Raw genomic sequence first — 6,166 nt, forward strand, 5'->3', positions numbered from 1 at the left:
CCGACCGCCTCTGCTCACTCTAGCCCCCGGCCTCTGCTCACTCTAGGCCGCGGCCGCTCACTCAAGGCCACCATTTGTGACGCTGTGTTTTGTTGGGAAAGCGAAACTACTTTGTTTGGCTTTCCAAAAATGGACACGACTAGAAATCAGTGGTTAAGTTTTATTTACAATTTATAATGGGTTTTAATGTTTTTGTCTCGTCGCTCCGGCCTGACAGGGCATCATCACAATATGGTAAGGGGCGTAACATTTCCGTCACACACTTGAGGTATTCGGCCAATCATAACGCACTGGATAGCTGGCCAATCACAGCACACCTTGCTTTTCAGAACGATGAGCTTTGTAAAAATCGACGCATTTCAGAAAGGCGGGGCATAGAGGAGAAACAATAATGTACAGTATGTGGAAAATAATGTGTTTTTTGAACCTTAAACCGCATAAACACATTTCATTACACCAAATACACAAAATAATGTTCTTTTTAGCAACATCATATGACCCCTTTAAGTAAATCTTTATTTGGACTTCAGCACTATTTCCACACAATTAAAGTGCATTAAGTACAAAATTAGTTCCATTTTAGCAGACTTTAAGTATACCAGTTCAAAAGTACAATTGCAGGGTATTTTTCTTAAGCACATAAATATGTAAATGTATTTGTAGTATACTTAGCATGAAATAATGTATTTGAAATATGTTTTAGTATATTTATTTTTCACTAGGGATGGCTATATCGCAGCTAATTTCCAAAGTAACTCCTATGAGGCATCACATCAGAACTTTTGTTAAAAAAAATAAATAAGCTGAAACACCTAATTACTCAGCATACATGTTTTTTACTTAGAAGAGTACAGTATTAGGTTCTAAGGAATTTGCAGTGGATTGAGACCTTTCTCTGTTACCCAGGTGCTTATTTTTAATGTCAGGGCCCATGGCCAATCTTTCATTGCACTATTACTGTGAGTGAAATGTCCATGCCAATACTGCAGTATTATTTTTATGTGGCATATTTTCCATGCCCATTTTTATGTTACTTATAAACCAATGTGATTATGATAAATGAATTAGAGAATACATTTTTTTTTTTTTTTAAATAATGAATGTAAACCTATTTATTTTGCTGGTAGATAGCAGTGGGAAATGAATCAATTTACTGGCTTAAGTACCTGCATTCAACTCAAAGATGTGCACTGTTTAATTGTTGGGTTCCTTATTTAGGCGTATTAGCACACTGATCTGAACAATTCTTTGTTTCTTTTTGGAGTGGAGTTATAAATTTGGTTTGGTGTTTTAGAACATTTAGAACATGGCTTGGTATTTTAGAACATTAGATCCCCGTCTAAGCGGTAAGCTGTTGGATTGTTTCAGTTTCACCAAACAGTCAAAATCATTGATTCAGGTGATAAATGACTACTGTAGTAATTTTCAGGATCCAGTTCAGTTCCTCTGTTAAATTATAGTCTTAATCCTAATTCTTTGAAAACTGCACTCCACATCATGGTGATTTGGCATTCACCTAAAATGTGTGCTTCAAACGAATTTTCTTTCTTTTCAAATTAATTTTCTTTCTTTGTACAATAAAACATACTACACAACACAAAAAACAAGCATGTCAATTTCTAGTTATCTAGATCAGCATTAATAATAGCATGTTAAACATAAAAAAGCAGAGAACTCTGAGTGAGTAGAGCTATACAGCAGGTTAGTTAACTGTGTTTATTTGAACTTTTATTTGTTAATATGTGACCCTGGACCACAAAACCAGTCATAAGTCGCGCGGGTATATTTGTAGCAATAGCCAACAATACAATGTATAAGTCAAAATTATAGATTTTTCTTTCAGGATATTAAGTAAAGATCATGTTCCATGAAGATATTTTGCAAATGTCCTACCATAAATATATCAAAACTTAATTTTTGATTAGTAATATGCATTGCTAAGAACTTCATTTGGACAACTTACCATGGTTACATAAGTAACCTGAGACGTTTTCCACATGATGCATCTGAGTGTACTAAAACGCTACATCATTGTTTGATTTTTATTTTGTTTTGTTTTTTACACCCTGTCTTTTGGTTACTCCATGGTGCTTTTTTTGGTTATGCTTTATTTTGATAGTCTACTTTAGACATTCTACTAATTATAAGTAATTTTCCAACTACTTCTCAACTAACTATTTAATTTGCAACTACTATAAACTATAAAATGTCAACTAACTCTTATTAGAGTATTAGTAAACTGTTAGGTTATAGGGTTAGGTTTAGTAGAGTAAGTTGACATGTAGTTGGAAAGTTACTTATAGTTAGGACTGACATAATGAAATGTTACAAAAAATATTGTATCAAACTTTTTTATCAAAATGATTTTAAATTCTTGACTTTTCATTGTTTTTTTTTCTATATTAGAAAACAAGCGTGATTTTAACTTTGCTCACAAATCCTTCCTGGTTTACATACCGTTACTCATGATTTGACCTGCTCATTATTTGGCCTTTTAGGCTCCTGGCCAAAACTATACCATGCTCCTGGCCACAACTATACCAAGCATTCAGGAAAAACTTACATAACCCAAAGAATTATTGCACTAATGGTAATTTTATGGAGTCATATTGAGACTAAAACTAAATACACCACCAATTAACAGACTCTTCCTCCTCTTCTCTGGTCATGAAAGGTGCTCCTCAAAGAGTGTAGGGCTGGCAGCCTCATCTCTGCTCTCTGAATGGTCCTTATCATATGGTTATTCTACATTGAGGTATAAGTCATTTAATATTAAAGTGAGACAGGGAAAAAAACAAGAGCAGTGGGACAGCATTATTAATAATTTAAAGCTATAGCCATAGTAGCTTTAGAAAGTCTCTCCTGATGTCTTTCTGTCTACATCTTGAAGACTGTCCCAGAAAGCTGACAGGTTTCTGAATGCAAGCTAGCATGGCTCTGAACTGCAGATGTGTGGGATGTAGCAAAAAAAAAAAAAAAAGACAATAATTAATGCTTGAGGTACAAGAATGCTAGAGAGTTCAATCAAACAAGCAACTGCGTGAAAATGACATATTTTACAACAGAATTTACAACCCATCCGTCCATGCAGCTCTTCAGCCACATCTGGCAAACTGCACTGCGCCATATAGCAAATTAAAATCATAAAGCCTATACCTGCTGTAGCATTTTCTCTCTCCATAGAGTTTTATCAGAAAATGAATTCATTCATTTTGGCAACATATGCATAAACTGCTGAGCTTCAGAAAACTTATTCAAAGAAAGCAAAATAACTCTGCATTTTTAATATTAAAGTGTTATCAATTCAAAGTACAGTCTTATAGATAAATTTAATTTTGACGGTTGCTTTTTTCATTCGCCATAGTCTTCTCCCTCTACTACAAGTATTACAGCCTAACTCCCTCCCCCACAAAGAATAAAAAATCTGTTTATTTGCAAAGCAGATGAACCATAGTCGTTGAGGCAGCATTTTTCCTGCCGTCTTCGCTGGCAGCAGAACCAGCAGAAAGAAAACTTTGTATAGCCCATCCTGTCTATAAAATCATTATCAGCAAATGAAAAAGCAACAGGCGCATAAGACAATAGGGGGTAATGAGATTTGATGTAAACGGACAGTCATCCAATGGCCATCAGTGAGTGTGGAGGTTGGGGACACAAAAAAAAATAGAGATACTGTAGATAGATAGATAGATAGATAGATAGATAGATAGTTTTAAACTAAAACAAAGTAAACCATAACTGAATACTAACACATTCTTGGAGTTGAGTTAAATCACAAAGAAAGATCAGAGAATGGTTTAATCTTCAAATAAGGCAGGAGAATGAGTATGATTTTAAATGTAATTTTAGTTTTCATCTGTGATTTTGATCTGTGTCTTTGACCTTGTTCTAATACGACGTGCTGCACCTCAGTTTACAGAGTGTATCTCTGTTTGGTTGCATCATGGAAAAGGGGAATGGAGTACTGGGACATTACCTGCATGAAAAAGTTACCACTCACCACTGGTTTTATCTATGCTGGAATACAAAATGTACTAGAGATATATACCAATGACGCAAGGTTTTTCACCCATGTTCAAACAGGATCACATTATATAAATCTATGTATATGAGATTGAGGTGTTTTAAATGTTTGGAGTGATGGTATTATACTTTTTCTGTTTACATTAATTGCAGCGACAGTCCCCCCAAGTTAGTTATCGTTGAGTGCTTTACTCTAAGCCATAATGGTGATAAAGAGAGTGCTATCAGTAACTCTCCTTTGATTAGATCACAGAATAGTGGAATATGGTCAACAGTATATTGCACTGATTAATCTGAAGGCTGATCTACTGGACCGTGTCACTACAAAAGACTGCTGTTACAATTTAACATAAGGTGATCTATGCAGAAAGACAGTTTTGGTACTACAAAAACTGGTACTACAAATTTTGGTACTACAAATTTTTGGTAGATTTGCAAACAAGCTATCTCAGTCTATCAGGTTTATATGATAACACTTCCCTCCTAAAAATGAATGTATCGAAACAATAATGAATATTATTTTAATATAATAACCATTTAATTTTGGTTAATAGCTGATATGTTTGGGTTGTTTGCTGGTAATATGGTCTAGATGATTGATCGGTTGGACTAACAGGGCTGACATTGACTTGGTCTGATAGACTCTATCAGACCAGGTTAACGTCAGCCCTGATAGTCCAATTGATCAATCATCTAGACAAGTTAATTACCATAAATGAGCGACTTGCTCAAAGTCACACCAGTTGCCATCATAAACCACATTTCCAGAAGGGGTGACACAAATGAGCTTTAACACTGCTATACAATTAAGCTATTAAAGCATATTAGGAAATATCCAGGCTCTAACTTGTATGACATGATATCTCATAATAGCATGATGATTAATGATCATCTTCAAAATTATACAGAGTGTTTCACTTTGTATTCTTTATAGAAGCTTATGATTAAGAGCATTCACATTTGCTAGTGAATTTTCCAGAGATCTGTGAAATGTTGAAGTTTGATCTTATAAATTATTAGTTTAAGAAATGTTAAAGAACTTTAGCATGCAGCTTCATCAAAGGCATTCTTTTTCTTAGTTACTTTCAATTACTTTGCCATTTCATAATATATCATACTTTATAACAACTTAATTATTTTGTATTCTGCATTATTAAGCTGTTTGTGAACGAACCGTTATAGTTAATGTGCATTTCACAAATAAATCATTGTGATTATCAGTCAATATGGATCCACTTTGCACATCCATTGCAAATATTTATTCCCAACCCCTACTGATACACAAATGGATAGAAAACAGCTTTAGTGTTGTTTGCAGTGTTTTAGGAGAAAATTACATCCAAGGGGCCTTTTATCCCAATGGCCTTTTAGCTTCATTGTACCCCATCATAGAAAGAGTATGTGCAAGGAACTAAACCTTAGAAAATAAAATAAATTGGTTCAAATTTGATTTATAGATTCACAAAGAATTATTTAACATTTTACTTTGGGGGGGTACCACATTTAAAACATTTGAAAAATATATACCTGTATATTATTACTTAATTACTTTTATGTATTATTTTATATATTATTTATATATAAAAACGAATTATTTGCGTTCATTAAGGCTCTGCATTAAAGGAACAACAATGCTTCCCTGCATATACAATTTAGTGTTATCCTGCTGATTGATGGTTGGCAGAGAACAGAAATACCGAGAGGGCGATGCATGCCGGTAGGTGGCAATCCCACATCAATTTGTGCCAAAAAAGAAGAAGAAAAAAACATTACAGAGAAAATCCACACATATTAATAAATGCAAGTTTAAATAAAGATAACATGCTTCTCTTTTTGTCTTTTAGGCGAAATGAGTAACTAAAGACTGTGCACGCACACACACAAAGCGATGCGCATCATTCAGCAACAGATGCGTTTCAAACGCGCAGTGTCAGGTTTAATATATCATCCGTCAGTCGCTGCAAATATTCCCTTCTCCTCAGCCACATTTTCACAGACGGTGTCTCTTTCCGTGTGCTTACACTTTCTATTTAGCCTACATTTTCTGACGAAACATAGAGCTGGCCGGCGCAACGGCGATTTGTAAGCAATGCGAAAGGAGCAGAAAACTGCAGCGCCAAACAAACGTCGCTTTAAATGAGCC

This window comes from Sinocyclocheilus anshuiensis, unplaced genomic scaffold, assembly GCF_001515605.1.
Source record: "Sinocyclocheilus anshuiensis isolate Anshui unplaced genomic scaffold, SAMN03320099.WGS_v1.1 scaffold1946, whole genome shotgun sequence".
Lineage (NCBI taxonomy): Eukaryota > Metazoa > Chordata > Actinopteri > Cypriniformes > Cyprinidae > Sinocyclocheilus > Sinocyclocheilus anshuiensis.